A 20,627-nucleotide genomic window follows, 5' to 3' on the forward strand; every position below is an offset into this window, starting at 1 on the left:
CTGCCGCAAGGAACACATGAGATTTTATGAAGCTCAGTACAAAATGCAATTGAAGCTCATCATAACCAGGGTAGGAGATTGGCATAATGGTCTGATAACTTACTCAGGATTCTTATTGAGTCCACTTGAGTGTAGTCATAATTCCCATCATGGCTTTGAATGATCCATTTAGTCTCTCATCATTCCCCACTATTAAAATGGGAAAATCATTATTTTCTTCAAGATACACTGGACGTATTTGCTGTTGGGATTGGAGTGGGAAAATTTCAATAAAATACCCTATTTCAGGGTATCATTTCTTCACTCTATGGGAGGGTTAAAAATACAGGTTTTTATTACTTCATAATAAGATAAATAATAACATTTCTTTGTGATAATACTTCTCATCCTTACAAAATTCCTATGAAAAATACATAGGAAAGTTTTTCTTCTCACTTTTCTTACCAGCCAACTGAAAGGTGACACAGATAATTGAGCAGTTTCATATTCTACCAAATGCAGCTTACCTCTAATTAAGTGTTGTCCGTGTATGAGAAGGATTACAATATTAAGGTCTTAAGGGCAGGATTAGCTGTAGAAGCTGTCTTCATCCTCAGGAAACAAATTAAAGGCACTGTTGATTAAATAGGTGATTTCCAATAGTCAGTGTAGGTAGTCCATCAACATCTCCCTGTCACCATATTTTCTCAAAGTGACTGGTACGTGCATGTATGACACCATTGCTCCCATTCAGGAGAAATTAGACATTTACTGTGTGCAAGGAAGTACTGCAGAAAATTTTATTTTGAAAGTATGATGAGATTTGTTGATGGCCATTCAGGATGTTAGTGACTCTGGCACCTCCTTGTTTTATTACCTTCTTGGCTATTTGAGTCATACAGCAATTTTTCAATAAATGTTTAATTTACCTCGACTTCTACCACATTTTGAACTTGTTTTGTTCCTTAAAGCCAGTGAAACTGCTGGCAGGATGGATTTCTGTGCCATAGAATTAAGTGTTAGACCAAAAATAGAAAAGGATTAGAGACACTTAATGGCCAGTGATTTCTGTATTCCAGTACACCACCTCAAAATTTTTCAGCTCCTTCCTAATCTTTCTACCTATTTCTTTCACTGCTGCTCAGCCACACAGAGAACTAGGTCCATTTTCAAGTGCTTGCACTAGTTAATAGAATTCCTGACGCCAAATTAGGTTTTGAGGTGCCTCATTTCAGCATCTCCTCCTCCAGCTGACAGCTGTACATCAAGGGGCACAAGGAGGTGTCCCTGGCAGCTTCTCTAATGCTTCTCTTCCCAATTTGAGTACAAGGTTTTAAATTCCACTGTGCTTCAGCAAATTAGTGTGCAAAAGTGGAAGGTGCTGGTTCAAAATTGATGTCATGGAAGCAAGTTTGGAGTTCATCTGTATTCCATCCCAATAGACAACAGCTGGGATGGGAGAGGGAAGAACAAAAGGATGCCTCCCTGCCCTTCCCACCAGCTCTGTTTCACACAAGGGTAGGTACTGCCAGAGCAGAACCAGAAAATCAAGCCCACATGTCAGTCAGTTGGGAAGCATTTTGTGGTAAGACTCATCAAAAGACAAGCTACAGGTGAATAGATGTCCTGAGGTGCCATGCATGCACCTCACTGCCAAAATGGAGGTGCCTACTGGGAATGTTCGCAGAGGAAACTGAAATGTCACAGGGATGTGTTGCCTGCAGAGCTGGTCTGCCACAGGTACTGGTGATATCAAAATGGTGGACACGTATCCCTGTCCTCTTTGTAAATGTGTCCTCGAGCATTGCTGGTGGTTGTCTCCTTCTTATTTGTTCTGTTGTCTTTGACCTTAGTGAGAATGGTCTCATGAATTGTCCTCTATCTAACAGTTGGAAGAATTGGCTATTTATTCCTGTGTTTTCTTTCTTCGTCTAATGGCTGTATTTGAGATGGGTTGGAATTTTCATGATAGATGTAGATAGGAATTTCTTTGTTTCCTAGTCTATTTGCCTTCAAGGAAACTGGTTATAATTACTGTTTAAGGTCAAACTCCAGTTACTAATGAGAAAAACTTCTGCTTCTCAACTTAGTACTCAGAACTGAGATGCAAATAAACATGAACTGAAATAATTAAATCAATTACTAACTCTGAATGTTCTCCTGGTAATCTGTGTAGGCTTTACATTTTCAGAATAATAATGTACAAATTCATCTTAGCTGAAGTAATTTTTTGGTTGAGATTCATTCCTTCCTCTCAGTACTCAGAACTGGGTCTTGCTTGAGGCAGTCATTTAATTTGTAAAGAAATTACTTCTCTAAACTTTGTCCCAATGTGACTTTTGACCAGTTTATGTGTGGATAGCTGAAACAATACATTACCAACAGTTTATTAACTTCAGCTGCCATGTCTTTCCTTCCGTATTATATGTTCAACACTTATGATTTAGAGGCCATAATTTTAACCTGCCAAGTATGTGTTTCAGATGGGGTGAATACACATGTAGTTTTGAAGTTAAATATAATAGCTTCTGTTTGGCTTGGGGAGTTCTGGATACAGCAGGCAATTATTACCAGGTTCCTGTAGCTTTACTATTCCAACCTTCTCTCAGACATCTATTTCTCTTCCCCTCTCACCACAAGTAGAAGATTGCCTCTCACTCAGCCTCCCATGGGCTGAGCTGCCTTGGGCTTCATGGGTGATGTGGCAGCCTCTCTGGTGCTTCCCAGGTTTTCTCATCCTCCTGAAAACCTGGCTGCTTCATTTTTACCTCTGCCACCACAAAGGAAGGAAATCATAAATAAGGAAAGTGTCCACAAATGTCAGGGCTGCATGGAATCAAACTAATTAGCTACATGGAAAATGTTCAGAACTATTCAGGGGAACTCCTTGGAACAGAAGGTTGATGGTTGCAAGGCAACCAGAAGAAAAGGAGTTGGGGATGGCAGGCAGTGGTTGCATGTTGACAGTACTTGCTGCATGGTGGTGCATTGTCCAGAGAAAGACAGCAATAGTTAAAGCACTGCAGGAAGTATGTGGAAATGCAGGGTCAGGACTACAAAATTATTTAAATTCTTAATTGCCTAGATGTCACATAGACACCAAGGTGCAAATTCACCCAACCTCAGTCTAGCTGCCACTTCTCCTTTCATGCTTCTGAAATCCCAGCTCTTAACTTTCAGATGCCTAAGTGCAGCATTGAGGGCAGAACTGCCTAAACTTTGCTGTGGAGCTCCAACTCTTCCAGGGTTCACAGGCTGTACACTCCTCCATCTAATACTCTCTTTGCACTCTTGTCTGTATTAGAGGACTCAAGACAGATTAATAGTAGTCTCTTTACTCTAGCAACCTGTGGAAATACAGGATGCACACTTACAAAGTTTTTCTACTGGCTTTGATTACATTTCTTGGAGAAGCACCTTGGTCTTTCTGTTTGATCAGGATCAGGAGCTGAGATTACCACATGCCTTTAATGAAGTTCTCTGTTTTTACAAATCCCTGCCTGACATTGTTCCTCCTCACTACCCTGTTTTCAGAAAAAAATAAACAGCAAATCTTTAGGTTGTAAGGTTTAATACCCTAGGTTCTTGTGAGCCTTACACATAGTCTGCCCTCCTAAGGACACTGTGACTTACAACAGAGTGGGCACAGAAACCAGAGAAAATCACTTCAATTTTGAATCTGTTATTGAAACTTCTACCCACAAACTGAGTATCATTTCAGTGCTACAGGTGCACATTCACTGTACATCTAACAGCAGTTTAATTGTAATGCTAGGCTTTTTTTTAGTTTAATTTTTTAATTGGAGATCAAATCGTTGCTGCCTGGCTGAAAGCAGCTCTCATTTATGTAATAAACTTATGTCTAGCAGCTCCACTCAAGCCATTGGAGTTGTACTAGTTGTACTAGTTGTTCTCAGCCATACTGAGAATGCTATCATCTTTAGAACAGTGTAAATTTATTAGGATAATTTTTTGATCTTATAAATGAATTCAGCAAGCTAAAATCACCCTTCATCTAAAGCAGATAATTGCATTAGGGTTAAATTAATTGATTTATTTGATGGTTATGTCCTGGAGCTTGCCAGAATCCTGAGACTATCTCCCTCTTAACTCCCTCTCTTCTTCCTGGCATGAAAGTGATGGAACTGGAAGAAATGTGCAAGTTACAAATTTAAGTGTGTCACCACTGACTTTTCAGTTATTTGTTGCTGTTTATAGAGCAGCTCAGGTTTGTGTGACACAGCAACCAAGTACAGCATCATGTTACTGTCTGATGCATGGGAAGCCTGATTGTTCAGCCCTTGGCTTAGGCATTACTGCTTGCAGGAAATGCAGGTGATGTGGGCATAACCTGATGGCAAATCTGAATCCTTCGTTCACCTCCCCTCCATTAGAATTTTGCTAGAATTTTGCTTTATTCCGACTGCTCAGGGAGGCATACCAGTGTAAGGGATGTGTGCTCTGTGGTCCTGGAACAGAAATCAGATATGATGAAAGTTTGCTATTGTGACAGCAAAGCCTGCAGTTGTGGAATCCTTTTCCACACTTCCAAGAAGTGACATTTAGAAAGGCAAAATGCAGATGAAAAACAAGTGAATATTTGCAAGGAAAATTCTTTTGCATACCTCTCCTGTTTTCCTTTATTTGTATATGTATTTCCTCTTCTATCTGTGGTGGTTTTTTTATTCCTACTTGAATCCCAGATGTTTATAAAAGCAGTTTAAGTTCACCCATATAGATGTACGGGTCATCAATTCATTACTACCATGTGTATCATACATCACCTCAAGTCCCTCTAATTTTGTTCCAGACTTCAACCTTCAACAGACAGTAATATATATATATATATATATTTGATTTATCTAGCATCATGTCATTATGAACACTGGTTGAATATCAGGCCTCTGGAAAGTATGTTCATCCTTTTGAATCTCCTGACAGGAAAGCACCAGTGTGAAAGATCCAGGGGAATAAGAAGAGACAGAAAGAGAGAAAAAGGAGAGGCACCTTTGATCTCTTCCTTCAAAGTTGGACCTTATAAAACACTTGCATCTATCAATCAAAAACACTGATTCTGAGATATCAGGCTTTGTTAGCTCCATTTGATGCAGGACTAATTGTTTAAATACAGAGAAAGATGAAAGAAGTAATAAAAGTTAATCTGTTTCTTAAAAAATTTGCTTCTGGTAGATGATAGGGTAACTTTCATTGAAAATTAAATTGTAGAAAGTCATATATGAATGTGGCTAAATACAGCCTGGGAAATTTTTCTGAAAAGAATATATTCTGTAGCTTGGGATAAAACATTCAGAAATGTAGGAGTTGCTATGGAAATGCTTAAATTAAATGTAAAGCATGCATAAATTTTCAATATACCCATCACTTTGGGAATTGGGGACATATGTTAGGGGGAAAGACATATACATGGAGACTAAGCAGAAGGTAAAACATGGGATTTTTTTTTTTTCCTGTGGGTCTGTGTTTGGAATATTCCACTGGCATATCTATACTTCATTTTGAGTGCAGACCAAAATCCACACTTGAATACCAAAAAATTCCTGTGCAAACTTCAGGACAAGCCAGAAAAGTGGGCCTGAGATAATTGTGCCACCAGTGCCCCATCTTCTCATGCATCACTACAGCTTGGCCAGCTTTGGGCAAACAAGCTTAATATCCTGTGTTTTCTAGGAAGGTGCTGGGTACCACCATGGTCAATCACAACACCATGTGGTTGACTCTAGCTGGTCCTGTGTGAAGGAGAGAGGACAAGATGAATTCCAAATGTGCCTTATAACCTCAGCTATTCCGTGGTTTCCTGAAGTTGGAATTGTGTGAATAGCCTGGTATCTTGTTGTCCTTGCAACAGTTTGTCCACTGAGCTACAGATGTTCTTTAGCAGATGTAGTTAAAAAGACAGAAAAGCACACTGGGTAAATTCCACCCTTTTACCCTCATTCTCCATGAGCTGTGAATTTGACAGACTAAGAATTTGAAAGCATACACTTGGCATTATACTGCAAAAACTGCCAGTTAACTAGCACAACACTCTTTTGGCCATAAGAAGAAATGCTTGGGAGAAAAGAAATGCTCAGCTTTTTGCTAAGTGCTCAGGCTGCTGGCTCTGTCAGCTCTGTGTATTAAGGAGATGACAGGGCACTGTGTATTCTCTCCTGATCACCTTCAGGAATTCCTGGACTTGCTGCACATGCACAGGAGTTCCTGCACATGCCAGAGGACTCCAAGATGCAATGGTTGGGTGCAATGCCTGTAAGGCACTGCCAAGAGTGACTGGTGTTCTGTACATGGGAGCCACCCTCACAGATCAGCCTCACCACACTTGGTAGTTTGCTATCACTGTTTGACACAAGTTAAAACACACAGATCTAGAGAGAGGGTGTAGCTAAAAAACCCCCTCCAGGTTTCTGTCTATGGTGATGCTGACATAGTGAATGTCTAATCAGCCTGAAGACTGCAATTTGCAGAAACATTCTGAATCTCTCTTCATGCTTGAAAGACAGCTTCTGTAAGGTGGTTCAGTTTTCTGTTTTGATCTTCTTGCTAAATTATAGTTCAGCATTCTAATGTAAATTAAAAAAAAACCTCTGAATCTTCAAATTGCAGCTTCTTAAAAGTTGATTTCCTCTTTATAAAGAAAAAAAAAGATATCTATATCAGAGATATGTCTCAGGAAACTATACCCATACAAAGGCACATGCACCTTTAATAAGTTATTCAGTTTAATCTAAGTCTTATGAAAAGGCTTTCCTCCTCAAGGAACCTTGTGTCTATTTGTCTGCCTGCATCAGCATTTTGATTTGGGAATGTGTGCTTGGGATTTGGTTTCACTTTTTCTGTGGAACTACATCAGAAGTGCTCTAAAAGTGTGCCTGATGTGCTCTATCCACTGGTGAGTAACAAGGCTACAGGGCTTTGTTTGAATAGTTGTGCCCAGCCCAGGCAGTGCTGCAGGTGGTGACTCATAGTTGCACTTGGAGGAATCCTGTTTGGTTTGAAAAATGTAAAAAAACCCACAGGCATAATCTTGACTGCACTAAAATAAAGAGTAAGATTCCCATTCACTTTAGGGAAGGCTATAACTAGAGGTGCTCTCCCCACCCAAGCAGCTGCCTGACAGGCATGAACTATGGCAATCAATTTTTAGATATGGCTGCTGGATCCAAAACAATTATATACTCTGAATGGCACTTCTCTGCAGAGCTAGAAAAATAAACCCTTTTGTACCCTTTAGCAAATACATATTAACCCTGCTGGACAGCCACTTTAATGGATAGGTTTAATAACATCATATCTTGTTTGTTTGTTATTGTCCATGCACACAAAATATATTCCTCTGCTAACATGGCCTGCCTGTCTTTCACACCCATTGTAAACACTATTTTATACAGATGTGAGTGTTCATCATTCATTAAAAATCGGCATGATGATGGCAAAAAATAAAAAAAATTATGACATGACTGGTAAAATCCAGTCATGTCCTTCATCTGTGTATTTCTGTCATTTCTCTTTTATTTTTTTCATTTAGATAATGATGGAAAGCTAAGGGTTGAAGATAGCCATGCACATGTGCAGATTAGCCTAGGAGGCTAGAAGATGCCAGTAAAGATATTCTTATGTCCATATAGGCAGGGGTTCTATCAGGGAATTTCAGGTATTTATTTATATTAATTGTCCACCAAGTAAAATATTCTGAAAAAAAACCCTCAGAAGCAACAAATGGTACCTGGTGGATTTGATTTCAATCTGTAAGCAATATGGTGTGTCTTTGTAAGCCATGGCATAGGCAAATGATTTTAACCATGGAGTTAAACATTAGTGGACTCATTGGAGACTATTTTGGCAAACATAGAGCCTGTTAAAGAGAGAACAAGAACTCATACTTGTGAAAATATGTTGGGAATAGAATTGAACTATAACATCTGCATACTATTTAATCAAAAAGAGCATATTTGCACAGCTAATATATGTCAGACATTAATGGAGGAAGCTTCTTATTGCTTGTCACAAGAGATGTTGGTCCTGAGGGTTTGATTTGATTCACACATGAGCAATGAATATCTCAATGTTTAGATTCATGATCCTGTGAGTCAACCCAAATTGCATATTGTGACTATTAGATTTGATACAATTCTTGAAAGCAGTGTATTTAAAAATACTGCATTGAAAACTGAAACCTTTTATTTAGTCATAATTAGCAGATATAGGAATCGAGATACCACAGACTTTATGTCTTCAGGGGATAAAAGGTATTTAAAGAACAGTAAGAAGTTAATATGTCTCCATAAAAATTTAAATGCATAGGGCCGTACTGTGAGAGCTTGCTCATACAGTGCTAAGTGACCATTTAACAAGCAAGTTGTGTAATGGGGATTATCTCATTTTGATACACTACATGCGGTTATTCAGGTACTTTTTGCTTAACCAATTGTTCCTCAATTTGTCCAAATTACTAAAGCAAAGAATTATTTGTAGAAGATGATTCTATTTAATTAAGGAAGGCTGTCATAATCTGTCTGTACAGAATGGGTTCATTTAACTTTCAGCTGTATAATATTCTATATATTATACATATAATATAAAACTGTGATATTTTGAAATATAAGGTAAGCATTAGTTTGGATTTTTCCCTGAAAACAATAGTATGAGTCCACCTTTGAAGGTGCTTTCAAAATTTTTCATAAACAGTAGATTTTATAATCCCTCGATTGTATGCAACCAAACCATGCTACTTATTCACTGTCTGACATACATAAATCCCTGTGTTTTAACAGGTTAGCTAAATCATGGTCTACTCAAAGTTTTGCACTTGTTCATTCCATTGAACATATCCTAGCACTGCTCAGTGGTGGATATACTTGTCTGTTCATAAACAAGTGTATGAAAAACTGCCATATGTCTTCCCCTGTCCATTCATCCCTGGAAGGTAATATTGGATAGGTATTTTTCAAATTAGGATTTTGTTAAGTCAAGCTCAAAAGACTACATTCGTATTTTTCCCTTATAAGAGTTCCTGTTTTTATAATAATTATAATAAAGTTTCTGATTCATACAGAGGTAGATTTCATAGCCTTCAACCATCTCCTAAGTAATTTGCTGCTTCTAATCAATAATTGCTGTTATTTAATTTCTTGTATTGAATGACCAGTGTATTTATAAGGTAATGTCAAGGTGATTGTGGGAGCATCAGGCCTAGTTGCATGGAAATAAAGATTTACTTATACAAACACATTTCAAAAAGAAGAAAATCACTTTTTCGAAAGTTCATTAAGAAATACTTTTTTAATTAATATTCACCAGGCTGCAGAAAGAATTCTTGTCTATTTTTGGTTTATATATGTTGGTTTATATGTGTTAACTGGGGAACTATGTATGGGGTTAATGCTGAGTCAGTTCATATCCCTCTTGGTGGTGAAAGAAGGAAATGCTGTTTAGGAGGATCATGTGAACCTGTCCACTTTCTGCATTAGCTCTCTCTTCCCTTTCTTCGTAATTCGGCAGGCAAAAGTGTTCACCACCACTTCCTTTCTTCCCCACAGTCTTCCTGAGCCAAAATGATCTGATGTTTCAGTCTCTATATCCTTGATATATTTGTGAGATTCTTACTTAATTTTGTCAGTAATTTACCAAAAGTCTACTTTGTATGGAAACTCAAGTGACCAGGAATTGTCACTGCTGATGCTTTTTCAAGCTTCAGATGAGTTGTGAATACCGCCTCAAGCTTCAGTTTAGTTTCTCAATGGTAGGAAAGATTACTCCAGCAGAGGACTAAGACATCTCACCTTACTAAGTTGGATCACTTGGCTCTGGCACCAGAAGTGCTCTAGAGATCCTCAGTGTGGATTTACTTTGGAGAGAATCAACGAAGAGCTCTGTAGCAGAACGTTCTGCAGTTTCCTTAGCTCCTCAAAGCACATCAGCAAAACTGAGATTTCCTGGGGCCACAGCAGTGCTGCTTACCCAGCTGTTTTGGCTGGTCCTGCTCTGAGGAGCTCCCCAGCACTGCCACACACAGCCCAGCACAAAGTGCCAGAAGATCCCACCTCCCACCTCTCCTAAGGTCCTGTCATGCTGCAACCTTAAAGAGGAGATGGGGACAGCATAGTAATTGCTCAGATAGCTCAGACAGAGGGTTTGTTCTGAAATGTGTGACAGGCTGGTTGGTGACTGTAGGTGCATACTGCAAAGGAGGTGAATGCCAAGTCAGACAAACCAGGCTGACACCAGCCATCACTGTTCATAAATGTGCTGCTTTTCCTGCCCTCATGCTGATAATGCCTGTCTCCCTGTGCTTATCTCATCCTCTACTGGTCTCTCAGTGGGCTGTGAAAAGTGGTATCAAGAACAAAGGCATCAATCCCTTACTGTTTCTCTTTAATGCCTTGATCTCAGAAATGAAAATTTGGGTGTAAATGTAAGCTGTCAGGGGCTATGCTGAGAAATAGTTTTTGATGGCTTTCATGTCAGTTCTAGAAGTGCTCTAGAAGAATTACACATGCTCACCTGTCAAAATAAAACTATGGAATAGACATCCCTAAAAAAATAACAGGAGAAATTATTAAATTGCTAACTACACCTTATTAAAAAAAGGTATGGATAGATTTAGACAGTTTACCATGGAAATAACCACCTCAATGAATTCTTCAAGTCCAGTAAAGATTACAGACTTTGCTTCCAATACTGAAAGAATGCAGCTTCCTGAAACATGCTGACACCTGACACAGTATGATACACCTGTACTGGGAAGATGCTTATAGGTAAGATTGTCTCTACCTACCAGGATAACTTCAAGTTCTCATGACAAGAGAAAAAATGTAAAGCTATGGATATACACTATATATTTAGCTATAGAAAAGAAATGAAAACACATCAGATAAATGCTTCCTATAACTCTCTAGCTTGAAAAAATAAACATTTTGTCTTGTCCAGATTTTCTAATGCAAGAAGTCACAGAGACATCACCTTAAAAATAAGCAAATGTACTAATATTATCAAGAATATGTGGGAATTGCAAGATAGAGTAGGTTCAGAATTATCTGTTTGTGTTACCTACATATATTTAAACATATATATCATATATATGCTTCAATACCAACCAAACAAAAACCTTTATGATTTCAAGTTTAACAATGCAAAAAAAACTCTATGGAAATATAAAATTGGTTTTATGGTTGCTAGGTTTTTTCCCACGACGGCTTGCTTTTTCAGCTGAACATTCTTCTGTTGTATACCAGAGCAAAGGACCTGCAACATTTAAAGTGTTTGGTAGACTTGTGTTAAATGAAATCTGGTCTGACAGATGCTGAAAGAAAATAAATTATTTAAGAAAAATGTTGCATAAAAGTTTTACTGAACTGCGAGAAAGAAAAAATTCCCATGACTACCTGCTTTGCTCTGAATAACGTCAATAGAAGTGGCAACACAGAAATTGCTATTTGTGGAAGAAAGATGTCATGGAAAAATCAAAAATCCCTGTAACTGCTATTCTTTTTGTGTTTTGAGGGCATGTAGCTTTCAAGGTAGCTTACCTGCAACTATTATGGTTTTCACTCATGTCAACTATTCCTATGAAATCAAGAGAAATACTTGGTGAATAAGATTTCAAGATTATCTTTTTTCTTTTCTACAGTTTTTTAGCTACCTTCACATTTCTGTATTCATTTAGAATAGAGAAAAGAAAAATGGAGAGATTTTTGTGGCACCTTTGGTTACATGTATACATTTTGGTCTAACTTGACCTTGGGTGTTACGATGGTATTAATCCTGGATATGTCTGTAGGGAAGCTATGACAGCTGAGCATACTCCATTCTACTCTTCAGATTTCAGGAAATGTGCTGGTCCACTGGTCCAGTGAAGACCAATAAGGCATGTTAAAGAAAGATAAAATATGTCAACAGTGAAACATGAGCTTAAGACATAGCTTATCAAGGACTACATTAAGAGTTTACTAGGTCAAAGTCTCTTAATAACAAGAGAGCAACAAAACTTTGTTGTGCAGCCTTTCAATTTTGGGAGACAAAACATAGTGAGAACTAAAGGAACCTGATATTTCATTTTAGACATCAGAACCAAAATTAGGGCTATTTTTTCTACAGTCAATACAATTGGCTGAGCAAGAGCTATATAGGTTTATTGTCACAAGAGGTTTTTTTCTAAAAGAGATGCTTTATTTCAAACTGGAGCTGAAATATTAATATGAAAACCTATATTCTGTTTTGCTGAAGATGAGACAGCTAGTAGATAGTCTCCTTTAACTGTAATGTCAATATAACTGTGAAATATTTAGCCTCATTCCAGAGTCTTTCTTTAAAGCAGGATGAACATTGATTTAAGATTCCAAGTGTAATTTTCGTTTAAGCGTACATTTTTCACTGCTGAAACAAGACTCTACCAAAGATAAAGGCATATTTGTATACCTTTAATCACCTGCTTTTACCTGTAAGCTTTGCTGGCATAATTATGTCTGTAAAAGTTGCAAAGATGTGTGGTTCATTCATTGGTTTCACTGCTCTAATTTAGGTTCAGTTATACTGGCCAGCATGAATCTTTGGAAGTAATCCGTCAAGAACACGGATTTACAAGCTAATTGCTGATGATATTCCCTAAGTATTGAGATACGTTTCTCAGAAAATTTTGAGTAGCCATAAGATTCATATACTTATAATAAAAAAGGTGGTCTCAGTCAGTTTTCCCATGCAGAATTATTTTTGGTAGAAAGTGCTAAAATATTCTCGTTGACCTTTGTTAACTAAAGAACATCTCTTTTGAATTCAGCATGATCTTTCTTATCAAAATGGAGTTAGGCTACATCAAAGAAGGTTTTCAATTTTGAAAGGTCAAAACAAAATCAAGTCTTTAGAAGTAATCAAAACATTTCTGTTGACCTGACTTTTATTGATTTATTCATCCACTCATTTTTTGCATGAAAATTGTATGTAAAAATGTTATATCTGAGAGATTACTGGTGTTGCAAGGTGGGAGAAAAAAATCAAAATCTTCAAAATTTTTATCAAAGACTAACGTTTTCATGTACTTCTGTACATTAAGATGCACCTTATGTTTGACTGTCAAAAAGAAACTGGGAGTTGATTGAAGAGAAAGCAGCTTTTGTGTTGGGGAAGTTGAATTACCTAATTTTAGAAGGATTCATGGAAAAGAATTAGATGTTTCTGCTTGAATCATCATGATGAAATTATGGAATATACTTACTAAAGTAGTCTTAGATTTTAAAAATTAAAGATGTTTGAAAACAAAGGAAGTACCTCCCCTTACTACAGCAGTTCCTCAATTATGTCTTAGTGCAGCCATAAAAATAGCAGCAAAATCCTCCAATAGGTTGATGGACCATCATCTTATTGTTTTGGAAAATATAAAAAAAAACAAGTGAGGTAATTAAAATCATCCCTAATGTTGATAATTAATCTCTTTTTGTTTGCTACAGCCCAGAAAATATTAATTTATCAGTGCCTGCATAAGGTGGCAGTGGTCTCTGCTGGTATTTGCCTCTGAAAATGTCATACAACCCTATTTTATGCTTCCCTCTTCTCCCACACATGATATATATGTTTTTAAATCCTCTTAGGGAATGGATTTTTCACTTTCAAAATTAAGTCAATGTCCATTTGTTGTTGTTGTTGTGACTATAATGCAAATAAGCATAATAGTAAATATTTTTAGAATCCACAAATCAAGAGAATTATAGCACTAAACAGAAAATATAAGACAATTGTAGAGGTGAGATTGCTGTCCTCCTTGACCCAAATATCTGGGCACAATAGAGGATCTGATTTTTCTTACAGGAAGAAGCAACTGATGATAGATTCTGTTGGTTGTTGGGTGCAAGCCAGGCTTGTTTACAGGAAAAGTGTTTAATCCAGTTTCTCTGAGTGCCACATAATGGGCAGTAAGTCATATCCTTGCTTACAACTCAAAGCCTACCCACTAGGAAATTAATTAAAAAAACAGCATCTAACTTGGTTCCAGCTGGGGCCACCCAAACAGTTTGTCCCTGGCTGTCCTCTGTGGTTTCACTCCACTGTTCTCCTTTCTGCCTTTGCTGTCATTCCCAAGAATGCTGCCTGTTTCCATTACCATAAGCAAGGAGGCACTGAATTGCTCCAGCCACCAAAAGGAGTGCCTGGCATGGCCTTCAGCATAGCAGGAAATCTAGCTAGGAAAGGAAAAAAAAACTAGAAGGAACTGCAAGTCTGGGTTGTGAGCCACAATTCTGGGCAGCTTCACCAGAAAGGAGGGGACAATATTCATCTTGTGAAGCTGATACCAGGAACTGCACTTTTCTGGAAGAATCTGTACAGTGCAAGAGGGTCTGGGTAGTAGCAGAGTTCCTCATTCCCCTGACCTACTTCTCTTGTGTGTCTTGGCCCCTTGCCCTCCCCTCAAAGGAAACCACACGTTCTGCTGCCGAGTGCTTTATTAAGTCTTTGGAACACTTGTCCCTCTGTCTCCATGCACATACACAGAAAAATTTCATTACCCAGTCACTAGATATGCAACTGGGGCAACATTCTCTGAGGAAATAATATGATGTAAAATTTCTACTGAAGCGATGGCTGAGTGCAGAGTGGGAAGACTTAGTCACAGTTGTTTGAAACTCTCCATGATTCAATAGAATTTTGCCTTTTCCCTTTTATTTCCTAGTCTTTGGTTGTTTGCAAGCATCACAGAGGTTCCTTGACTCAGTCTAAACTATTATTTTGCATTTTATGTTAATGCAAATAAATGAAACTGCTTGGATTAGGAGATGATATTAATAAAAATAGCAAGATATCTCTGGGAACCTTTTGCCTCTCATTTAAAAAAAAATGAACCACCACAACAGGGAAATAAAACTCATTAAGTAAAGTGATGTTATAAATAATGCTGATGGGGGATTTTCTCTGCAAATAAATGTATGGACAAATTCATGATACAAGAGTTTATAAATAGCTCTTCTGGCATTTTATCATCTTTAAATCAGACTAATTTACAGTATGTATGCTGAGTGATTTATGGAATTATTTGTACAAGAGGCAGATGGGGACCTTAAAAGAAGTTTTCTTTTAAATATATTGCAGGATGATATCACTATGTCTGTATTATCAAACCTTGGTTTTTTGGGATAATAGGAATTACAGTGGTTATCTCTAATACATTTGGGGGAGGAGAGGAGGTTTCCTGTCTTTCTTCAATCCCATTCACTTGGAAATTTAGGACTGGATTCTGTATATGTAACAAGCTGAGGGATGTAAAATAGCAACATCAATTTCCTTGAAGCCCCCAAACATATCAGTACACTTTCCTTGGCTTACATGGTCAATTTTTATTCGTTAGAAAACGAAATTGAGAAAAGGACTGGATAAAAAAAGGATATTCATGTTGGTATTCCAGCAGGTGTCATTTTGTTGTGTCATGATTTCAAGCTAACCATTACTGAATTACTATCTCATACTAAAATACCACTTGAAATGAAGATTTCTAGGAGTTTCAGTATAAACATATATATTGTTATATCAAATTGTGGGAATAGTTTAATTTTTGAAGTATTTGTGAAATTAGACAATGTCTGAAGTCCAGTCCATTGACTCAGGTGGGGTGGTGAAATGGATTTCAGTATAACAAGAAAATGAATGAAGCAAAAAATACCCTTTAATCCCACTGGATAACCTAAAGAAATCCTTTCGTTCATGTCAAAGAGGCAAGGGGTGTGTATTCAGATCTGTGTAAGAAAGCTTGTGTCCTGAAACACTGCATACCTCATCTTTCAATCATTAGAATGTTACAGAAATGTCCAAACTTTTCAATTAACATTGGAGGGAAATTAAATTGGTCGCTGAACTGCAAGAATTCAGTAATAGTTTTGTGCTTTGCTGAGATACTCTGTGACATAAGATGGGATCCATAATGTAACCCAAACCTAAGCTCAGGTATCAACAAAGACAAACAAGGTTGCCTATTATTCTAGGTTGCCTACCAAATTTTTAATTGGAAGACATTCCAAATGAGCTACCCTAGCTTAGTATTGTCATTCCTATTTTGCATTAATGGAAAGTATGACTGCACAAAGTAAAAAATACATGAAACAAAAGGGATCCATTTCCTGGAAAATCTCTTCTTCATATCACTGTTCACATCAGCTGTTTTGCTCTAAAAATACCTACAAATTATTAAGTAATCAAAAAGTTGACAGTGTCTGATCCTTCTCTTTTCATCAGTAATTAAGAGCCTGGCTCTCAATTTCACACTGTGTGCTCAAACTGTTTGAATCTTTTATGAAGCACCTTTACAGAATTCAGCGTTTAAACCAACTATAATTATCCTTGGGAGGAAAGAAAAAAAAATTGAATTTAAGAAGTAAGAATGATCTTCTAATTTAGCAAAGTCTGAGTTTTAAGACAATCACATGTGAGCTCCATATGACTGCTAAATGTGCCAAATTAAAGATGCCAGAGATATCTAATTCATACTGCAAACTCACTGTAGTACAGTCATTATGCCAGTTCAGTTGAAGCCATTTAAAGGGAAGATAAAACAGAGTGGGATGGTATATAAAGGCCATTTTAACAGTGTGACAGAAGAGTATGATCCTGCATTTTCCTATACCGTGGGAAACACACAGTTTCTTTTGATCATAGTAAACAGAAGCTGCAGCTATTTACCTTATGTTTCATACCCATCTCTGGAAAAGGGACTGAGGTCTAATGTTGGACCTTTCTCACTGGTGAAAGTGCAGCTCCAGAAGTGGCCCAGAGCGACAGTGGGCTCTGCTGCAATGTCCTGAGCCAGCTGCTGAGACTGACCCCACTGAGCTCTGTCACAGCAGCACCACAGCTCTGCAAACAGAATCCTCTGCTCTACTGGCCAAGGGACCTGGTGAGGAGATTGTGTAGAAAAACTGGCAAGGACTTTTGGATATTGTGTGCTAGCCCAGTCTGTTCTTCACAGATATTTGCTGGATAAAATGCTCCAGGGAGCACAGACCCTTCCTCCTTTTAAAACCTTTGTGAAGCTACAGAAAAGGAATAGCAATAAAGACAAAATAAGTCAAAGGTAAATTAGTCACCATACAAATCTCTGCCTTTTCCAGAGAGATTTTGGCTAGTGTAATAACCACAAAGAAATTGCACTTATAGGTTTAAAAATTAAAAAAAATAAATCTGATTTCCCTGATGGCCCCTGATAGTTTTAAGCTTTACTTCTCACTCTGCCAGTTCCCACCTAGGATATCACTCATCTGCTATGACAAGGACCTGCCAGCCCTCCCAGAAGACTGAAGAGCAAAGAAAATGAAAAAGGCAACGGAACTACAGAATTGACTAATAATAGCTTGAACACTCACACACACAGGGGATATCAGCATTCTATGGGTAATCTGTTTACTGGTTTGGGTTGCTTTCTGGACCTGGCAGATCTCATGTAAAACAAGCATTTTACTGGTGATGATACAGAACTCTTGCATGAAGTGAACAGATTAAACTATTTTTGTTCAACTGCTGAAAGCACTCCAGAAATTGATGTTAATGTCAGAAACCTTATTAGGTTTCAGAAGAGGTAGGAAAGCTTCAGCCTAATCACAAGATAGGAGGTCTTCAGGCTTTTGAGAATGACATCTGAAGGGCATTGAGATTGTTTTCTATAAAAGGAAAGGGCAAATTTCCAGTACATATATAATCACTGGTAGCATTTATGTTGTCATCCTCTCTAAAGCAATAACAAAGTGCACAAATGGTGGATGATTAGAGAGGTCAGTCAAGTGCCCCATTCAGCTGTAATTGTAGAGTTTTCAAAAATTCTTTTGACATCAGAAAATATCATACTTTTTTTAACCCTGCTTTTTGCTATGATTAGTTAATTCATGCAAAATCAGTGAAGAAACAGAATGGCAAATTAAAAACAGTAGAACACAAATGTCATTTTGCAGTAGTGGTAAGTAATCAGCAAAATTCATTCACTTTAAAATTGCTGCTACCTGCCAACATTTAACCGCACATGCACAGGACCTCAGCAAATATTTGTTTAAAAATTTTACCACCTTGCAGATCTCAAAAGTCTTTTGAAAGAAGTTCTACCCCATATACACTTTTGCTGCAATCAATATTCTCTCTTTCCCTGGTCTACCTAGAGCACTTCACAGGATTTTCCTATCTCACAAAGAAAACCTGAACACACTGTTTTACTTAATTAACATTGATTTTGCACTATCATGCCTCATAAAATCTGACAATCTTCCTACTAAGGAAATGATGCTTACTCTCTAATAGTATTTGAAAATAAATTATATTTTCCACTTCATCATTTTTGTGCCTGGATCTTAAAAGAGAAGTTTTGAGTAATAAATGGATATACACTTTCCAGTTTTGAATTACATTTTAATTAGAGAATATATAAATTGTGCAAAAATATATAAACATATAATCTGGCACAAACCAAATAGGAGTTCTCATTTCATTAATATTTCCCAAAACAGGGAATTATTCCAATTACTTATAGTTACTGAAAAGTGGAGGAATCCTTCAGTCCAGGTGTGATAAGAGTTTTCAATCCAGGAACAAGGAAAACAAACCACATGACATCATCCATCACACCTGGTGAAAGTCCTCATTATTTATACACATTCTTGCTTCAGAAAGGTGGGAAACTGAAATAGAAGAAATACCTGGCATGGAGGATGTGGAACTGGGAAAGCAAAGTCCTCTGATGACTCGCCAGTGTGAAGGAAAAAAAAAAGGAAAACATTCTGATGATGAAAACCTTAAATTTTATGTCACTTCTGTAATTCCAGACCATAAGAGATGGAGCTTTTGGCAGGTTAGAAAAATTTCTCTGTAGTACAGTCCTGCTGACACATCAGTAACACATTCAGAGCTCAGTGTGAATGATTTGTCCTGTGAAGTTTATTACATAATAGAAAAAAATGATGTTAAACGTATTCGGTTGTAACTTTGACATGAAAATGTGCTTTCAGTGCACCTAAATTTTAGCACTGGGCTTTTGTCATTGATCAGGGAGAATGAGGTAGTTCAACTGATCCCCAGACAAACATTTGTAGCTTCTTAAATGTTGTGATGACACTTAATGTTAGCAGTCATTTCAGTTCTTCAGCTAATGGCTGTTTGCCTGCCATCAACAACCATTAGGATGGAGTCATAAGCTCTTTGGGAGACTTAATATTGCTGCATTGTTTTTTATCTTATTTTATTTTAGGACACCTTTTTTTTTCCAAGAGCTTTATTTTCCCATTTAGGGTTTCTACAGAAGTTCAGGGTAGGAAAAGGTTTTAAATGTTAATGTCTTGCCTACTAGAGGCTTTGCAAAGAAAATTGTGAATAGTTTCACTGTGCAGTGCATCATAGCACAAGGTTGTTTGGGTTTTCTCACTGTTTTTACAGTGCATGACGTCAGGGGAAGTGCCTCACATACAAAAACACCAGTGGAAGAAAGTGAACTGAAGATTTTTGCTATGACCACTGAAATACATAGCAGAAGTCCTACCTCATCAGAGGAAGCAAAAATAACCTTTAGGAAATTATTCAGATCTCCCCAAAGTTCTTCCACGTACAATTCTACTTTTCAGTTAGTGAAAACTTTATTCTTCCTGCTATAATAGTCATTAAACTTCTGCATGAGACATTTTACATGTGTTATTCATAAAACAGGAAAATTGAAAAGCCTACTGGGACAACCAGATAGAGAAAGCTCCATCTGGGTTGATCTTAGTTTGGGTGAAGCTCAAATCCATTCTTTGGAAGTAAAAAATAGCTTTCAGTATTTAAGGATTTTCTGTGAACACAGTGGATTGTAGGTACATGCATCTCTCAACAGGAGTGCTCTGCAGTATGTAACTAAAACAAGTTCTCTTAGAATCACATACAAGATGCTTGTGTTCTTTAACAATGTACACCATTAACAAGCAGTCCAGCAGTTTGACCAGACCTCAATATCTATTCTAATGGCATACAGCATAGTGGCTAGTAACCCTTTTCTCTGCGTGCCAGCTGTTCTTTCCCCTGTGCATTAAAAAAACAAAGTGAGTAGGTCAAGGGGTGGTTCTTGCAGATTTCTCTGAGCCTTTGTTATTGCTTCTCCTTCATACAAACACTTCTGATAGTCTCCAAGTCCTCTTGATTCTGCAATATTATACAATCTCCTTTTCAAAATAATAAATGGAAAACTGCAAAGCTTCATCTTCATTTTTCAATATTTCATTTTGCACGGGCAATCACTGGCTCTAAAACAGATGTTTCATTGGGGGTTTTTAGTTTGTTTTGTTGTCGGGATTTTTTTGTTGTTTTGGGTTTGGTTTTTTTGGTTTGGGGTTTTTTGTGGGGTTTTTTTTATGATTTATGATCTCTCCGAAGCTACTGCTACAGTTCAGATAGTCTTTGCTTAGCTCATGGTTATCAATGAAAAACCACCTGAAACACAGCAATGTTTCAAATGTTTATCAGCCATTGCCAGTGACACAAGAGCTGCAGGTGAAGGAAAGAGAAATTTGAATACATTATTTTTCATGCCTGTTCTTTCAAGCTGTTTGCCTTATAGAAAAAGTAGATGTCCTAAAGCTGATAAATATGAATGACACTGTTAAATATAGAGTGACTTCAGATATTTTCTTTCAGGTTTGCAGTAGATGTGA

The 20,627-nt window shown here is 37.4% G+C and overlaps 1 protein-coding gene across 2 annotated transcripts in view; it reads left to right on the top strand.

Annotated features, from left to right (window-relative positions):
* Positions 1-20,627, top strand: part of GABBR2 (gamma-aminobutyric acid type B receptor subunit 2) — a 456,950-nt gene that overhangs the window by 396,979 nt on the left and 39,344 nt on the right. The window lies entirely within an intron of this gene.

Source organism: Molothrus ater, chromosome 1, assembly GCF_012460135.2.
Source record: "Molothrus ater isolate BHLD 08-10-18 breed brown headed cowbird chromosome 1, BPBGC_Mater_1.1, whole genome shotgun sequence".
In the NCBI taxonomy this organism is placed as follows: domain Eukaryota; kingdom Metazoa; phylum Chordata; class Aves; order Passeriformes; family Icteridae; genus Molothrus; species Molothrus ater.